A 19,666-nucleotide genomic window follows, 5' to 3' on the forward strand; every position below is an offset into this window, starting at 1 on the left:
AAGTAGGAACACAGTCGTTAAGTCGATTGGCGGAACGCTTTTCTGGAGATAAGAATCACTTTTAAAAAAAAATGAATGACGATAATAATAATAAATTGTTCACTTCAATCCACGGCTGTTTGTGGGACGCCGCTGTGCGCGATTGGCTCCTGCGTTTCGCCCCCATAAAAAAATATACAGTCGGTGCACTCATACCGTGTATCCTGTGAAGCGCTTTGAGACGTCTCGCGGACGGAATAAGGCGTTGTATCTAAATGCAAGGATTATTATTATCAGTATCAGTATTTGGTGGGCGAAAGCAAGCGGTGGGTTTGAGGACACATCTCACAGCGTAAGATTACGCGGAATCCCGCGGCAAACCAAACAAGGGCATTTGCCACGACCGAGTCGCACTGAAAGCTGGAGTGCCTCCAACAGCTGGTTGACCTTGCTGTATGTCCACATCAGTGCTTGCGTTTGATAAATTAGCGCGTTTAACAAGGTACAAATGAAAGCCAGGTTGAGGGACGTCTGTTTAAATTAAAGCGTGTCCCAGCTCGGGGCCACCTCCACCATCTGTGTGGGCCCCGAGTGTCCCCCTGTTATTGTTTTGTGAAGAAACATTTCGGCCCGGAACATCAAAGCCGACCGACCTCTAAACCCGCGAGTGCTCTGACATCCGTGGGGGTAAAGGTTATCGTAGCTGGATGTGGGAAACCGCAGAAAAGTAAACCTAAAACACACGCCCTTCTCCTTGACAGACCGTCAATAATAATAATAATAAAAATAATAATAATCCTCGCATTTGATACAGCGCCCGATCGGGTCTTCGAGACGTTTCAAAGCGCTTCGCAGCAGATACCGTAGAGTCAGATCGACTGCACACGTTATGGGCGAAACGAATGAAAGAACTGATTCGAGGATTTTCTCACTTCTGCGTGAGCTTAAAGTTAAAGACTCGGACGGCTCAGGGCCGGAGATCGGCTGAAAGTTTCGGGGCCTCGGAGATCGATGTGGACTTTGGATGGTTTCTCTGCTGGTTTGCAGCTAAGTGCAGGCAGGATCAGCGCTGATAAGATTGATTAACGATTGAGTAGAATTGGGCTTTGCTAAGTTTTCTGAGACCTGGAGCTCCGCTGAACAGTAGGGTTCAGTCAAGATCCAATGGGTGGATCTCAAGGTTGGACCCAGCCCAAATACTGTGTGGTTTGTTCACCGCAAACCCCAAACCCCGTTGTTTTCCTCAAAACCTGAGGGTAAAGATAAGACGTCACACCGAGCTCCCCACCAGTGGCTCAGGTGGACGTTAACGTTCCCACGGCGCTGTTCGAAAAGAGAAGGAACTTTCTGTCCCTCGCATCCTTCAAGGCCCATCTCGAGACCCTCCTCTCCGATCGAGCCTTCGGTCACTCTCCTAACCCTTACGCTCCCTGCCCTCCAGCCCCTCCTGATCCCAAAGTTGGGATAAAAGTTCCTTCAATAAAGTCCAGTAATGCTCTGGAAAAGTTTCCTTCTCTTTTTTTTTTTCGCCCGCAGTCTCTGTTGTGTTTCGACTGTTATTTTTAGCCACCTGCTGAACAGCCTGGGATATGATGTGTATATGTGTGTGTGTGTGTGTGTGTTTTATGAATGAACTGTTTCTTTTCCAACACATGTTTGGGAAGTTTGGGAAGTTGGTTGGTCGGGAGTGGGTGCGCTATGTCTTGCACACATCCTCCCAGAGCAGCAATTTGAAAAAGGGGGGAAAACAGATCTGCTCTTTCAAAAAAAAAAAGAGCTGGGGGAGGAATATGTGTGCATGTGTGTGTGTGTGGGAGGGGGTCGGAATGAGGAGGGAGGGAGGGAGGGAGGGAACGGGAGAAAGGAGAAAGGAGAAAGAATGCAGTTGGACCTCGCCGGGGCTCGGGCTGAGCTGAAAAACAGGGGTCTGCTCCGAAAACAATTTACAACCCCTGTGTGGTAAATAAATCACTCACTTCCACCCTGTTCTGATCACCCGGGACAAGCCACGATCATGCAGCCCGGCATTAAATAACCTGCCTTCCTGTGTTTCGGACGCTTTGCGGTCGGTTTTGTTTTATCGTTGCTGTCAGTCCTCTTTTATTTTTTGTTTCTTGGTGTTTCCTGAAACTCCCTCCCTCTCTCCCTCCATCCCCCACCCCCGCACCCTTCCCCTCGCCCCCAAAAAGCTTAGCCCCGAGATTGCGTTTCAGCTTCAGCCCCAGACTTTCAACGTTCAACCTTCAAACAACGCAGCTGTTACGAGCCGCGTAGGAAAGTACACCGTACAGTTAGCTTTGATTCCCTCCTTTGTCTGTCCTCTGCTGAGTGTGACTCGGAGCGTGCAGCGAGCGGAGGTTTTGTGGTACGCCGTCCTTTCCCCAAAGTGCCGCACAGGGTTTACCGTGAAGTGTCGTGACTGCGTACACTTCCGAGCCAAATGAGGCTGACAGTTTGCGAAGACCAACGTCCCACAAACAGCCGTGAAACGAGTGACCGATTTTATTTGGTGGGTGGAGGTGGGGGGGGGTGGTCTGTGGGGGTGGAATCGTTGGCTAGGACACCGGGGGGAGGAGAGGTGGGGTGTGAGAGAGAGAGAGAGAGAGAGGGGGAGAAAGAGTAACTCTCATCTCTTTCCGAATAGCGCCGCGGGATATTTGACGTCCACCTGAACAGGCGCAGACGAGGCGTGAGGTTTAACGTCTCATCCGAAGGTCGGGGTCTCGACAAGGCAACGCGCTTCGCTGCGCGCCTTTTGCTTTTTCGCGCAGGGCGAATGATTCCCCTCGGATCTGCCTCTCGGCTCCAGCTACCCCGCTTAAGGAAGAGACAGTAAAAAAAATATTTCTTAGAAACCGTACGGATTTGCCTGGGGTCTGGAATAAGCTCCTAGTGTTACCTCGGCTAAGCCGCCTGCACATAAAACAGTCAGTGACAGGCTATCGGCTTACAGGTTGTATACGTGAGTTATAGTGGTGCGGAGGTTCATAAGGTGGTGTCCGTTGCAGGATTCTACACAGGTGCCTTTTTTTTTGCGAGTTTCTCTAATCCTTTGCTTCCTCCCAGTCGCAGACCAGACCATATTGCTTCGATTTGTCTGTGAAGGGATGCCTTATAGCCGGCTCAAGCGAGTTCAAACAGCTGGAAAGAAGGGCAATCCCTCTGGGAACGCACATTGGAACGACGTGGGAAAGGTTGGCAGGAACATTGATGTGTCTGGTCAAACACTCCCTTGCAGTGCTGGGGGAGGGGTGGGCGTGGGGGTTGAAAGGGGGAGAGTGGGGGTGGGGGGGTTGGGGGGAGTGGGGGGGGGGAGACGGGATGTGCGTGGGTGCGCTGCGCTGTCGGAGGTGGCGTCCTTCCAGGAGAGACGTTAAGCTCGGGTCCCGTCTGTGTCCCGTAGAGCCGGACGTTAAAGATTCCGATTTCACAGCTGTTTGTGGGACCTTTGCAGTGTGTAACTTGGCTTCTGCGGTTTGCCCACAAAATAACACAGTTACCGAGCATTTAGTGACCAAAGACGTTAGTCCAAATATTTATCATCTCGCCAGCACTTTTCTATTTAATTCAACAGTAAAACACATACACACACGCACACACTTAATACTGCTTTCAGCTCCTTTCAGTAGTCTGGCTTGGGTTATCTTGTTGGCTGTTGCAAACATAATATAAAATGATCTCCAGCGCCTTGTCACATCGTTGCGCTGCACGGGATTTACTGCAAAAGTGTCGCGCGTGTGCGCTCGTAGGTGAAACTCAGCCGCCAATTTACTCGCAGCAAAGTCCGACAAAGAGCCATCAAGCGAAGGACTGATTGTATGTAAGGGAAGGGGATTGTCAGCCAGGACACCGGGGGTGGGGGGGGGGGGGTGGGGGAGGAAGAGAGAGAGAAACTCCCTCCTCTTTTCGAGCCGTTAACGTCCGCCTGAACGGGGCACGGACGGGAACTCGGTGCAAAGTCTCTTCCGAAGGACGACGTCTCGGTATGGCACTGAGTTGGAGGGTCAGGCTGGACGGTGAGCTCAAAGTCCTGACGTGGGGGGCTTGAACCCACATCCTTCTGACTCCGAGACGAGAGAGAGCGAGCGAGCGAGAGAGAGCGCGCGCTACCGACTGAGCCAGGCTGACATTTTGTGATCTGAACAGCGGCCTTTCCCCTCTGTATTAAATCACCAAATGCTATTGGGAATCCAATTGAATGGGAGAGTTTGTTTCTTTCACATCTTCTCCCCATGGCGTCTGGGAGTCGGATGCCTGAAAAGTAACGTCACTAAGTCCGGAATAAGGCTATTTTTTTTCGGTGTGCGTGCGTGTGTGCGCGTATGAGTGTCTGTGTGTGTGTGTGTGTGTGTTTGCGTGTGAGTACGAGTGTGAGTGCGTGCATGAGTGTGTGTGCGTGTGTAAGTGAAGGCAGAGAGTTAATCGCTCAGATATCTGCTGCAATAAAGTCATCCCGGACTTGATTTATAGGGAACCAGTTGAAAGCAAAGTGGCCACCCTTTGAGTCTGTGCCAGGAAAATACAGCCGTCTGGAATTTCACAGGAAAAAGACTGGAAGTTTCAGAGGAAGCACGGATTTCGGTGTATGACACCACCCCTGTTTGTGTTCAGTCAGCTGTGTTGTGTTAGTGACTTGGACCCGTTGAGGAAAAGCGTCAAAGGGTTTTTTCCAGGGGCCTTGAGGGACAACCTCTCCTCCCCCCCCACCCCACCCCCCCCCTTGCCCTACTCCCCCTCCCGTGGAAGAGGGTCACACCTGGTGCCCTCATAGCCCCACGTGGGCTGGTGGGTGGGAGGGGGCGCATTTAAGCCAATTGCCTCTCGCGACGATCAAAAGTTGCCAGAGTGCAGCTGTCCCTAACTTTACGTCCAGACTCTTTGAAAGACCTGAATGTGAAGTAACACCTCGTACAGCCCCCTCACTCCCCCACCTCCCCCCACCCCATCCCCCCCTCCCCAGCCCCATTTCGGGCACTTCTAAACAATAATAATAATCCTTGCATTCGACACGGCGCCTTATCACGTCCTCGAGACGTCTCAAAGCGCTTTATTTATGCTAAGTGAAAAAAGAAAGCTATTTTATTCTCTGCCTCTTCTACGTAAGTGCCAGCTGCCCTTTCTAAGTGGCGTTCCCTGATTTCTCACTGTTTCGTCTCAAAACGGTTTCAGATCAGTGTCGTTCTAGATTCGGACGGTTCTGGATCCAAGTTCCTGTCCTGCCAAAAAAATATTTTTAAAAAAAAGGAACTGGCGACGGTTTGAGGAGCCACGAATTAACTGACGTCAGTCACGCTTTCTCTCCTCCTTCCCCGTGTTCCTGCCGATTGTCTGAATGGATCGGAAGTCAAGGAGAATTACTCATTCTTAATAATAGCGACGATCCTTGGGTTTGACGCAGCGCCCCATCGCGTCTCCGAGACGTCTCAAAGCGTCTCGCGGGATACACTGTAAACCGTAGTGACTGCCAACGCGGCAGCCAATTGCGCGCAGCGAACCGGCGTGGAGTGAGTGAGCAAATGATTATTATTTTTTTTTTACTTGTTCCGATTAGTGATTGTGTCCACGCGCGTGTGTGTGTGTGTGTGAGCGTAAGGAGGTTGGAGTGAGGTAATCCCTCGAGCCTCAGTGTGTGTCCATTGTTCCTGTGGTGTCGGACAGAGCTATTGAACCTCCCGGTGCTCTACCTTATGTGTATCGCAGTCGGTGGTCCAACTGTAAGCATGTGTTCGTTTTCTCCAAAGGCTCCCTTCAAAGCCTGGCTCAGCTGATACGAGCTCTTGCCTTGTGAGTCAGAAGGTTGTGTGTTCCAAGCCCCACGTCAGAACTTGGAGCCCAGACAATCCAGACCAGCGCAGCGTTGGGGGTGAAACGCTGCAAGGTTTGGAAGTTCTGTCCTTCGCGGATGAGACGTTCAAACCGTCCGCCTGTTCAGGTGGACGTTAAAGACCCGCTGGAACTATTGGGGATAAAAAAAAGGGGGTTTCTCTCCCGGTGTCCTGGCCAACAATCCCCCATTTCGCCCACAAAATATACAGTCAAGTCACTTGTATCCTGACAGTGTATCCTGTGAAGCGCTTTGAGATGTCTCGAAGAAGTGATAAGGCGTTGTATTAATGCATAGATCGTTATTATTATTATGATGATAATAAATAAAACAGCTGTTTGTGGAGCATTGCTGTGCACAGATCGGCTGCAAATTTTTTGCCTTGAAGACCTTCACCCCAAAGGAGGTGTAAAAAAACCTGTCACGATCGGGATCAAAAGCTCTGCCGAGATCCGATAAAATTGTGGAACAGGCTCAAGGGGCTGAATGGCCTCCTGCTGGCTCCCGTTTGGTGCTGCAATCTCTCGCAGCTGTTCCCAGGGGGGAGTCCTTGCAGGGTCTAGCGACGGTGCATTTTTCAGGGCTTCTGTCCCTATAATTCCCCCGATTCTCCGCACTGGCAGCGGGTTCTGGGAATTGGAAGCTGAGTTCGGTGAATCTAAGGCCCTTTGTAAAATTTTACAGTCTTCAGCGAGTTTATAACAGGAAATCCCACTATAAACTCACAGTGGTGAAGTCCATAAATTAGCTATTGACCAGAAAATCACCCCCTTTAACTGACAATGTAGTCAGTTCACCCACCACAGGGAGGGGAAGCCGTTCGGTAACTTATATTATCATAAACCATAATTTGTAAGTGGAGTCCCATTGCGTAGTGGTTAGACCCTTCGCCTCGCAAGCGAGAGGAACTGGGTTCGATTCCCAGGCAAAGGCATAACCGTTTAGGCAAGTTTCTTTGGCTGCTGCGTTCAGCTGCAATATGCACAGTCACTACACTTGGCGGCCCCTTTCCCTGTGAAGCGTTTCGAAGGCATTTCGGCATCGCTCGTAATAAAGAACCGGCTTCCAAACGTAGAGTGAATTCTTCCCAGATCGCAAAAGACTTGCGAAGAGCGACTCGCGAGATAAGGGCTATTTATTTTTATCGGTCAGCATTTCCCGTAATGGATGGAAAATTGTCGTTTCTTTATTTCAGGGAACGCTGACGGGGCTGGAGTGTCCCTCAGAGAACGCCAGCGAGCTTCTCAGGCATTAAACTGTGGGAAAAATAAGGCTCGTTGTTTCCTTCCCTTACAGAAAAAAAAACCCCCTGGAGCTTTGGTATCTTTAGCCCTGGTATGCTTCACACTGGACCTTGTTCGCTGCTGCAAGTTTCACAAGAAAGCGGCAACTTGCATTTATATAGCGTCTCACTTAATAATAATAATAATAATCCTTGCATTTGATATAGCGCCTTGGAGTCCCGTAGCTCAGCGGTTAGAGCAAGCGAGAGGACCTGAGTTCGATTCCCGGCAGGGCAAAACGTTGGGCAAGTTTTTTCCTTACTCCACACGCGCGCGCCTCTGTTTACCGAGCAGTAGACGATTGGTGGAGCGCTTTTCCGGGGGGGAAATAATGCCTTCAGAACAAAATCATTTTAAAACAAATAAATAATAACTTGAGTCACTGTGCGCGGGGGCCGCTGCTGTGTGTAATCGGCTGCCACGTTTCGCCCACAAAATGTACAGTCAATTTACTTTACAGTGTATCGTGTGAAGCGCTTTGAGACGTCTCAAAGATTTGATAAGGCGGTATATTGCCTTTAATTCTTACAGTAATAATACGTGCATTTGATACAGAGCCTTATCACTTCATTGAGACGTCTCAAAGGGCTTCGCACAATGTGCTATGAAGTGGAGTGACTGTGTATTTTGTGGGACAGATTTTGTTCTTAAGCAAACGAGTGCGGGAGAGTGCTGAGATACCTGTGGCTCTCTGTGATTCCCTCACCTCTGCAGCAGCAAAAACAAGGGGGTATTTGTTCAGCTGCAAGTCTTTCTGAGACACGCGGGGAAGAGAGGATGTGTTTAACCCTCATTAATCACACAGGACTCAGAAGAAACAAGCTGGGTCATCGAGGGGAGAGGGCGTTGGGGGTGGGAAATTCGAGGGGGAGGAAGGGTGGGATGGGGGGGGGGGGAAGTTGTGGGGGAGAGGTTGTCTATCACGCGAGCTCAGTGAGTTCTCTTTCCCCTTGCACTGAATCAACTCAACTCCCCCTCAACTTGAAACCTCTTCTCTCTCCTGCCCCAATCCTGCCCCCCCTGAGGCACGGACTCCCAGGAGGAAGGGGGCAGAGTGTTTAAACGTGAACACTTTCCTCTTTGACCGTGCTATCAGCCACCCTCTACCCCCCCCCCCCCCATCCCCCTATCCTCTGCCCCCATACCCTCCACCCCCCGCCCCCACCCCTCCGTCCCTCTTGATTCCAACCCCAACTCGGGTGCAAACCCTTTAGCCGTCCAGAGATTTGGGATGTCCTTCCGACGTGAAAGGCGCTGCGTAAATAGAACGTCGTCGTTGTGGTGAAACCGGTCCGTGTTTACCCGATTCTGCTGATTTTGGAGCAGATTCGAAGCGAAAATGATCACATTTTGAAACGTGGCATTTGTTTTGACCGTATCGAGCTGGAAACCATCAGACAGTAGATAACTCTTCGCATCTCTCCTCCTTCCAACACTCCCCTCTCTCCCCCTCCCTCACCCATCTCCCCCCACCCCCCCCCCCCCACCCCAACTTATATTGTATTGTATAACAAGAGAAGCATTAACAGAGAGCGAGAGAGAGAGGGTGTGACCTGAGAGCTCTGTGGGAGAGCTTTGGTGGAGGGAAGAGGGAGATGGATAATGTTGCATTTTGATGAAAAAAACCACGAAAAGGCATGTGGAGAAATAGGAAGTGGACGAAAAGCTGCCCCGAAATGATGATTTATGGTTGGGGGCGTGGTGGGGGGGTTGTTGGGGGGAATTCAATACTAAGGCAGTTTCTCACCAGTCACCGCCAACTGAGGGCCCAGGAACTATTTAAAGGGCATTTGAAGAGAATTGGTTGGCTTGTGGCTATTTCTGGGACATTGTTGTGCACAAATTTCCTTCTCTAAACACACAGTCACTAAGCACACAGTCACTACACTTCATACTAGATAATAATAATAATAATAATCCTTGTGTTCGATGTTTGATACAGTGCTTTATCGCGTCGTGATATTACCCCAACCCTTATTTTAGCTTCCCATTGCCCATCGGAGAGAAGCAGCTCGATAATAATAATAATAATAATAATAATAATAATAATAATAACCCTTGCATTTGATATAGAACCTTATCACGTCTTCGAGACGTCTCAAAGCGCTTCACGGGACACACTGTATATTTCACGGGCGAAACGCGGGAGTCGTTTGTGATGCTGCGTTGGGGGGAGCGCAGGGCGGGTGGGGGTAGGGGGGTGCGGGTCGGGCGGGCGGGTGGGTGTTGTGGAGGGTTGAGATCAGACGGGCTAAAGGGAACTTAATTTCTTCCTCCGAACCCGTCTCTCGACTTGGTGAGTTCCTCTGCATTTGCAACGCGCCAATTTGGTTCAAGCGTTCAAACCACTGGCTGATGCTGTCACCTTGTGGCGAGTTGGATGCCTTTGCAACCACTGGAATAAAATACCCGGAAAACATGGGATAAAAAATCCACTCCCAGCGCATCCTCCAACTCATTTCCGACCCAGGAACTGGATTGGGATTGGCATTAGGATTGGGATGTACGTTTGGGTTTCGGTCAATGTCGTCCGAGTTTCTTAGAAGCCATTCCAAAACCGGGGCAGGAAGAGTTGTCCCTCTCCGCGACTATTTCGTGTCCTTAATGAAACACTCAAGGCAGACGGGACCAAAGCTTTCCTGCGGCATCCGAACAGCAACGACGTTTCCACGTGTGGGTGACGCCCATTCGGCTTTGGCGACGGCGATGGGTTTGCGCAAAGGAAAATTCATTCAAACACCGCAAAAATAACCATCATTCGGTCGCTCAGTCCACCACCGTCTGCGGGGACGTTGCTGTGCGCAATTGGCAGCCGCGTTTCTATTATTATTACTACACGTGTCGGACACTCGACTGACCCACTGCCCCCCAAAAAAATCTGTAAGTAGGTGCCACCCCCCCACCCAACCGCTCGCCCGCCACCCTCCACCCCCAGCATTGCGCTGGACGGTCAGCCTGGACTGTGAGCTCAAAGTACCCAACGTGGGGGTGGTGGGGGTGGTGGGGGTGGGGGGTTTGAACCGCAACCTTCCGCGGGATGCTGACAGTGAATGATTCTGGGCCTCTTGCGGAGGCGCGAGCCCAGTCCTGAAAGCCTTGAAGCCGGCGATTATTGGTAGGTAGAGTAACTTCGAGCCGGGACACGCTACAGGACGCCTGGTGTGCATTCGCTCTCGGGTTACGTAAACCCACACGGTGCCTTTGATGTAAACCCCAGTTTGCTGAGATTTTAATTGCTCCCAGTCAGAAATTGTCTGACTCGGGTATCGGGTTTACAATGTGCAGCCGGTGGCGTGAAGCACATCATGTCTGGGCCCACACAGTGTTGGAAAGTAAGTGAGGTAATGCTCACAGAGAGAGAGAGAGAGTGCAGGTCAGCTCTGCAGAACTGACTGTAAATGAGACTGGGGTGTGGGGGGGGGAGTGGGATGGGACGGGGTGGGGGGAAGGAGGATGTGGCGTTCAGAAGAGGGGGTTTAAAAAAAAAACCACCCAACTGATCTGGTTCCTTCGCATCTCAAGCCTTTCGCCAAGTCCCAGGGCTTTCTTGCGATGCTAATTTTTTCAAGGCTTTGCGCCCGCAAAGTAGACGGTCGCCGACGCTCTACAGTGCGACCCGTGAAGCGCTTCGAGGCGTCTCGACGACGTGATGAGGCGCCGTCTCAAAGGGCAATCATTGTCATTACCAGCGCTGCAGTGTCCTGCTTCTAAAACAGCTTAATTGCTAAGACTCGCGGGGAAGGAGAACGCGATTTTTAATTCTTTCTCGTCCCCTCGTTCACCTTCACCCCTTCCCTCCCTCCCTCTCTCTCCCCGCGCCTGACCTCCCCCACCCCCCACTCACTCCCCCCCCCCCCCCCCCCCCGAAAAGGATCCCGTTCCACCGGGAATACTACAGGAAGTCAGAGAGACGGTACAGCAGACGCCAATCCCATCCCCAGGGATCCAGGCCGTCAATCAAACCCTCGTGATTGATCGCAGACCAGGCCACTCACGGCAAGGTGCATTCGAGTGTGGCGCAGCGTGGCAAAGTGCTGTCCTTGCCCTGCCTCTCGCCAGTCACCGTGCCGTCCTTGGGAATTGCAAGGGGACCGGAGCTGCCGCCTTTCGCCCACGAAACATACAGTCACTCCGCATTTGCGGTTTAATCCTGCGAAGCGCTTTGAGGCGTCTCAGCGACGTGATAAGGCGCTAACTATATCGCACGCGAGGATTATTATTAGTATTATTATTATTATTATTATTATCGTTGAGTCAAGACAGTTAGCAAGGGAGCCGTGGGGGACGTTAGGAGGCTTTTTTTTTTGCTTTGCGCAGAGAATCTGGAGGATGCGGAATGCATTGCCAGGTGAGGATGTTAGACAGTCTAAAGAGGAGTTAGGCACACGGGATATGGGGGGAAAATAGGGCTGAATGCATCGCCCCTCCATAAAGCCAACACGGACGACAAGATGGGCCGAAGAGTTTTCTTTCATCGCTGTAAATTTCTGCTGGAAACCAAATTCTTACTTTTCTGACAGTGGGTGTTTTGAGAGATTTTGTCTCTCTCCACACCCCACACACACACACACACACACACTTTCTCTCCCTCCCTCCCTCCCTCCCTCCCGCAGTGCTGCTAGTTTGTACTTTATGTTCAATCATTTCCTTTCCTTCAGAGCAGCTATTTTCCAGATCAGCGCACCCGCCCACTTAAACTGAGGTTCCCATTGATCGAATGACCTTTATTGGCAGTGACTTCAAGCATGATGGGCAGGTCGTGTTGTGGCTGTGTGTGTGTGTGTGTGTAAAAAAAATAGGAGCGAGCTGCCTATTTTGTCGTATTTTATTCGGTCTTTGACTTTCGGGTGATCTGCTGCCCTGGAATTAAAGGAGAAATACTTTACGTGGAATGGACTGGGCTGTTCTCTGCTCGTCGTTCCCCCTTCCCTCTCCGATTGAGGACCCCTTTTGTCCCCCGATAGCTTCAGCTTCGTAACTCTCGCCGCTGTCAATCTCACCTGACTAAACACACACGCACACACGCACACAGATTGTGTGTCAGCCTCTCGCAGCGGTATAGTAGCTCTCGCCTCTGAGGCAGAAGGTTGTGGGTTTGAGTCCCCACATCAGGACTTGGAGTCACACAAGTCTAAGATGACTCTCCAATGCAATGCGGGGCAATGAGACATTAAACCAAGGTCCCGTCTGCCAGTTCAGATTGGACGTTAAAGATCCCGTGACACTATTTGGAAAGAGAAGGGAGCTTCTCTCTCTCTCTCTCTCTCTCTGTGTGTCCTGGCCCACAGTCCCGCCACGAGATTAAAATAAAAATTGAACACTCACCACACAGCTGTTTTTAGGGACATTGCTGTGCGCGAGTCTGACCGCCGTGTTTGCCTACAAAATACCCAGTCGCTTAAGAGAGATTTGCGTGTGAAGCGCTTTAAGTTGAAGACCGTACAAACGGCACACACCACACACACTCTGTATCGAGCGCAAGTCCTGGCGTTGCAAACAAATGGTCTAAAAGGGCCTTTGTCACTGCAAAGTCTCCAAGTTGATCTCAGGTAAGGAGCCACTTCCAGAGTTCACGTGCAAACGGATATCCAGCCTTTAATGTGCGCTGTGCTCGGGTTAATCTCGTGCTCTTTCTCACCCTGTGCTTTTTAATTTGCGCCCGTGTTTAATTGGATTAAGGCAGGGATAACAGGGCCTGTATAAACAGCCCGTGACCGAGGTTTGAAAGCCACGAGCCTGACTCATATTTTCCAGTCGTGCTGAAAGAGCCAACATCTGGCTCTCAGAGATGCTGTCAACATGTAGCGGTCTCGGTCCCTTCTGCAAAGCTCGACACTGTGACACACACGCACACACACGCACACACACAGACAACACGGAACAAACGGTCTGTGTTCGCAAGAAACCGCTGGCCATCGGGGCTGGGCAATCGCTAAGTGATCGAGGAGTTAAGGTGGAGTTAAGATTGAGCTAAACGCAGCGGAATGAATCGAACGGTTTCTTTAAAACATAACGTAGAGCCATATCCCTCAATGCAGCAGCCTCCCACCCCCCCCCCCCCCCCCGCAACCTTCTCCGATCGGTTACGCGCTCCGAGACGCTGCCCCTCCCTCCCTCCCCCCACCCTGTGAAGGAAGCAATGTCTAAACACGCAAGTGTGTGTTATCATGTGTAAACCATGTGCCAACGTGAGTGCATGATGCACCGTGTGCGAACGCATGTGCACGTAGGGAGAACGACATGCCCCCCCCCCCCCTTGATTATTTAATCTTGCACACGGTTTTTACACACGGCGCATAATAGACGCCCCGACGAGTTAAAACTGCAGAAGGAAAAAAGGAAGGCTGGTGAGAGCGCGCGAACGAATGCGTCAGATCGAACCAGCAGAACCTGCCCATGAGTCAGGCTACGCTAACCTACACCTGAGCCCTTTACGTTTCTAGCACGTTGCCGTGTACAGTGCTTCATTAACTTTAGACAAGGGCTCTTTCAGGAGAGAGAGAGGGGGAGAGAGAGAGAGAGAAAGAGAAAATTGCCAATTAAAAGCGATGAGCTTATCACTTTAATAAGCGGACTCGGAAATCTCCCTCCCAAAATGATTGCTTCCTGTTTCATTCCGCTTTGAAAAACGTTTCCACCGACAACAACCAGAAAAAAAAGCACTCCTTTCGACCGATCAATCAATCTTGCCTCTCTGTGGCCTGCACTCCAGAACTGGCCGTGGGAGATGTGAACACAAGCTCTCCATTGGATTAATCCTCCGCACCCCCACACCCCCCCACCCCCCACCCACCCCTCCCATCCCGTGTCTTACCACTCCTTTTGTGCCTTTTGAAATTCGCCATATTGTCCCTTTTTCATGTGGCTTTGGTCGCATCAACTTTATATGATGATGACAATCGTCGCCTTTGATGGCGGCATCTCCGAGCGCTTCGCAGGGAATGAATCATAATTAATAGCCCTAATGATAACGACCCCTTGTCATTTGACGGCGGTCTCAAAGCGCTTCACAGGACTTTTAGGGTAAGGTGAAGTGACTGTAGATGAATAAAGATTTTCGTTCATATCTCACGGAGCACGTTGTCTTGGAGTGAACGCCTGTAGAAAGCACAGTTGCTACACGTTTGTAGTGCGAACGTCTCAATGCCTCACAAAGACGGCAGGAAGGAGAGGAGTAAGGGTTTATGATGAGGATTATGTGAAGGGCTACGATAATAATAATGATAATACCTGCATTCGATACAGCTCCTTACCACGTCGGTGAGACGTCTCAAAGCGCTTGACAGAATATACTGTAAAGTGGAGTGACTGTGTATATTTGTGGGAGGAAAAGGCAGCCCATTGCGCACAGCAGCGTCTCACAAACAGTCGTGGATTGAGCTATGAACCAGCTATGAAGGCAGTGAGAGAAGGCAATAGACAAAGGGATTTGGGGAGATATAGTCCCAGAGGTAAGGTGCCTGAAAGTTATGGAAGTGTTGGCTTGGACGGGGTGGGTGGTGGTGGGGGGGGGGAGAGGGTTGTGGGTGGGGGCGGGGGGAAGGGCAGTGGTTGACGGGGAGGGGAACCAGCAATCGACTAGTCAGAACAGCAGAGGGCACTTGTAGTAAAATAAGATTGGATGAGATATGCAGAGATGGGTGAGTGGGCGAGATGGTGCTATAGGAGATGTGAAGGAAAGAACAAGGATCTTTAAGTCAATCCGCTGGGATATTGGGAGCCAGCGGAGCCTGGCAAGGATGGAAGGAAGGGAGGGAGGGAGGGAGGGAGGGAGGGAGGGAGGGAGGGGGGTATATACCTAGAAAACTCAGTAGTATGAAAAAAAACACATTAAAACATTAATATTTAACTAGTGCAATCTGAAATGAACATGAATTGAATGCAGTGAATCATGTGTTTTGTGCAAAAAATACTGAACTTACAACAACTACAACTTGCATTTATATATATATATACAGTTTTCATCTTTTATTTCTTCTATTAAAATTGTTAATAATATAAGATACATATATTATGTATGTTCGGTTAATTTTATGTCGCTTTGCTCATCTGAAAACTATTAATTCTTCTTTTACGTATTATTCCCCCAGATTTTCCCATTAGTTGGGTTTCCGTTATGTTAACGTGCAGACGATCTGACAATGAACAATTTTTACCGGTGGCGAAGGCGGGTGGTGGGGTGTGGGTGTGGGGGGGTCTGGTGTGTGGGAAGGAATTGTTGGCCAGTTCACAACAACAACAACAACAACAACAAACTGCATCAAAGAGTTAACGGCCAAACAGCCCTGAGCGCTGCGGAAAGATGTGTTTTTGCATGATGCAACCCTCTTGGCTATATCTCCCATGTAACACGAGCCAAAAATCAATCCAAATTGAGTCCAGATTTTGCCTGTAAACAGTGCTCCCAGTGTGTGTGTGGTGTGTGTGTGTGTGTGTACCTGTCTGTATGTATGTGTGTGTGTGTGTGTGCATGTGCCTGGAGGAGGGGGGGGGGGGGGGGGGGAGGGAGGGAATGGGTGAGAGTGAGAGAAGAAAGAGAGAGAGAGAAGTGGTGCAAAAATAGCTTGCAATACCCATTAGTGATTAGCAAGCCATTAGGAAACTATTAATAAGAGTGCTGTAACACTGGGGGGGGGGGTGTATGTGTGTGGGGGTGGGGGGGGGGGGTGGGAGAGTGGAATTAAAGGCAATTAAAAGCCATATAAAGAATCGGGGGGGGGGTGGTGGTGGGGGCTTTTAATGTTTAATTATGTCTACAGTGCGTTTTATTTACTCCCTGAGAGAGAGCAGTGGGGTGTGTGTGTGTGTCCTGCTGCCGGGTTTTATGAATGACCTGCTGCCGGGGGAGGGCGGGAATTTTTTTTGTGAATGAGAAAGGCATGAATGGAGCGGCGGAGCCGGAAAGGCGATTGGTTGCCCGCGGCGCCCCGGCCCCGCCCCCCTCTGTGACTCCTCGCCTTCCCATTGGCTGAAATCACCAGCGAGTGCCATTTCATTGAAGAGTGGCTACAACTCCTTTCCTCTCTCTCAGTCTCTCTCACACACACACACACACACAGTCTCTCTCTCTCTCTCTGTCTCTCTGTGTCCCCACACCCCCCCCTTAAATGAGAAACCTGAGCCCGTGAAAGGGGAAGTAAGCCAATCGCTCAATCCCTTGAGCAAACAACTGACTGAAAGCCAGAAAAACAAGTCTCTTTTCGAAACCATCACTGAACAGGCGATTGCTCGCAGCAAAAGAAGGGGAGGGAGGGAGGGAAGGGGGGGGGGGGAACTGTCTAAATGTAGCTTCTGAGTGTGTTGGATTTATGCGAGAATCTCCCTCCTTCCCACCCGTACTCCCCCCCCCTCATCCATCCATCCACACCCACCCCAACATACACACACACACACCCACACACGACTCTCTTCCACCCCACCTTCCAGTCCCCTCCCTGGGCTGCCTTGGTCTTATAAATCAGGTGAGATCATTGCTCTTTCTGAAGTTTAATTCTGGGGGAGGGGGTTAATTTGTTACTGTCTTTTTATGTGTTTTTTTTTCTCTCCTCCACCCCCACTCCAACCTTTGTTTTATTCGTGGTAGACCGGAGCACGTGAGCAAAGCATTGATTGCATGGATGTCAAGAGACAGACAGAGAGACACACACAAAGACAGACAGACAGAGAGACACACACACAGAGACAGACAGAGAGACACACACAGAGACAGACAGACAGACAGAGAGAGAGAGACACACACAGACAGAGAGACACACACACAGAGACAGACAGACAGAGAGAAGCACACACACACAGACAGACAGGGAGAAGCACACACACACAGAGACAGACAGACAGACAGAGAGAGATACACACACACCGAGACAGACAGAGCGAGAGAGACACACACAGAGAGACAGACAGAGAGAGACACACACAGAGACAGACAGACAGAGAGAGAGACACACACAGACAGACAGAGAGAGAGATACACACAGAGACAGAGAGACACACACAGACAGACAGACAGACAGACAGAGAGAGAGACACAGACAGACAGACACAGACAGACAGACAGACAGAGAGTGGGGAACTGGCTTCAACCATCTACTGCCTGGAGCTACAAACGTTAAGAAAACACCCACGCAAACTTTTTTTTTACATTAACATTTACAATTTACACCAAAAAAAAGTTTTTGTTTTTAAAAAAAAGTAACATCATCCCTTTAAGTCCAGTTTTTTTTTGCAAAAGTTGCAAAGACAACTTTAGGATGAATCCTTGTAAAGGAATTGTTTGTATATAATGTACTGTATATGTATGATATGTTAAACTGTCTGACTAATTTCCTGGTCCCTGAAATGAAACCCAATTTACATTTGCAGGGAAAGAAACCATCTATAGTTCCCAACCCCCACCCACCCACCATCCCCCAAAAAAAGATTATATGGGATTTTCCACAAGAGAAATCATTTGCCTACGGATATTGCGCACTGTTTTTGATCAATTGCTTATTTTTTTTGATTCGTAGAAAAACATCTCCCTTTTGTAATTTGTTCAAAAAAAAACTATTAAAAGTAGCTTTTTTTTAAAACAAATTTGGATCCTTCTTGTTAATAATAATAATAATAATAATAATAATAAATAAGATACAGATTATACCATGGGTGTGTTTAAAAATTAACTTTTTACCTCGTTGGCTTTCTATCTCTGGATCTTTTTAAAAATAAATCTTTTTTTTTGTGTTGAAGAAAATGTCACGGGGGAGGTTTCACCCGGGTCTGACTAGATTTCGACCTAGCGTCTCCGAGTGTGCAGAATTTGGCAAATTGTTCGATTTCGGGGTTTATAACCTTGAAGCCAATCTTCTGTCGTCTCTCTAAAGACACTGTTACAGTAGAAACAACACAAACAGACCTCAAAATGTAAGACTGGTTTGGTTTTAGAGAGATTCGGCGAACTTCCTTCCAGCCTGAAATGCTTTGTTGGTGGAGTAATAATAGTAATAATAATCCTTGCATTGGATACGGAGCCTTGTTATGTCTTCGAGACGTCCCAAAGCGCTTCACGGGATATTCTGTAAAGTGAATTGACTGTGTGTTGTGGAATTTTCAACTCACAAAGGTGGTAATTAATGCCTGTTTCGCCCACAACACAAAGTGACTATTTATTTCCCAGCAAGAAGTCAAAGGCAGAATTCAGTCATTGTTATTAAACTCCGGTGCATCTTAATATCTTTATCTCTGAAACAAATCAGACACTTCAATAATAACAATAATAATCCTTGCATTTGATGTCGTGCCTTTTTTTAGACGTCTCAAAGCGTTTCACAGAATATAGTGACTTGACTGTACGTTTTGTGGGCGAAACACTTTCTGATCCGAGAGTAAATTTCGTTTTTTTTTCTTTTGAAGGAGGAGGGATAATGGTGGCGGGGGGGGCGACCTCTGGGGGAAAACACCTTCCTCCGAGTTTTTTTTTATTGCTTGGTTGGAAAGCGAACGTGTAATTGACAAGAGAGAGGTAGGGGAGGGGTGGTGGGGGGGTCGAACAGGAGGGAGGAGGGCATAGATAGCAGAGAGTTACCATTTCTGTTGCAGAGATGCAGAGCGTGCCAAGCGTTCTTCCTATTAATTAATTAACGGCACGCCATTTATCCCCTTCCCTCACTCCCTCCCTCCCTCCCTCCCCCCCCCCCCCCGCTGTGCACCGATGCGCTTTGCCGACATAACCCGCGTTTAAGTCGCCGAGCTTCGAAGAGACCCTCAAGGGCAAGGCCGTCGAACGCCGAGTATAGTAACGTGACCGGTTTCCGTGCAGGAAGAGGGCGGCGGTGGTGGTGGTGGTGGTGGGGGGCGGGGGCGGGTGGTCGGCACTTGCAGTCAGTTTACAAGCGACGGAGAAAATTTGCGCAGTCCTAAATGAGCGGTTTGGAGATCCCTGAGGGACCTTAAATTGTCAACGTCATCGGTAACATAAGCAGAATCGCTCACTCGAATGTCTTCTGAAAGCTTTTTTATTTCCTCCCTGTGTATTTTGCTTGAAAGGGACTCGTTTGTTTTCCGAGCCACCTTTAAAGGTATAGCCTTGTCCAGGTCTTTTACGCTGCAGCTGCAGTTTACTCCAGTTTATGGACAATTATCCTCCTGAAGAGGGAAGAGGCGATGCGCGGGGTCTCTTTAGAGATGAACTGGCTCCAAACTGGGTGACCTGCCTGCCTGCCTGGCACCGGAGTGTCGGAACAGTGCCAGCCCTCTGTGACGGTCTCTCTAGTCCGGTTCCCGAGCCAGGCAGGTCCGCAGTCTTCCAGGGCACTCGCTGCACGGCCCGGCCCATCGGCAGGACCTTGGAAGGGTAGGCCAGTCGCTGGCGGCAGGGCTCCTGTTAACCCCGCAAGCCAAAGCCTTAACGGGGGGGGGGGGGGGAGGAGGGTGGCCCCGGCTGGACGAGCAGCGGGAAAGCCAGCCAGGCAAGGTGGAGGAAAGTCGAGATACGTGTGTGAACAAGGCAACTGAGTGTTTCACCTCCCAAAACATCTCTAGATCAGAAGTGACTGTAGGAAATCATACCCTAAAACGTGCACCTCGATAGCTGTATTTCAGA

At 49.8% G+C, this 19,666-nt stretch overlaps 1 protein-coding gene across 1 annotated transcript in view; it reads left to right on the plus strand.

Moving 5' to 3' along the window:
- Nucleotides 1-16,445: 16,445 nt before the first annotated feature.
- The window catches only part of etv4 (ETS variant transcription factor 4), a 28,858-nt gene continuing 25,637 nt past the window's right edge, over nt 16,446-19,666 (plus strand). Inside the window, exon 1 of the mRNA XM_042343345.1 lies at nt 16,446-16,547. The gene's annotated coding sequence lies outside the window, so the exon portion shown is untranslated. The remainder of the gene's footprint in view (nt 16,548-19,666) is intronic.

The sequence above is a fragment of the Callorhinchus milii genome, unplaced genomic scaffold, assembly GCF_018977255.1.
Source record: "Callorhinchus milii isolate IMCB2004 unplaced genomic scaffold, IMCB_Cmil_1.0 Scaffold23, whole genome shotgun sequence".
Lineage (NCBI taxonomy): Eukaryota > Metazoa > Chordata > Chondrichthyes > Chimaeriformes > Callorhinchidae > Callorhinchus > Callorhinchus milii.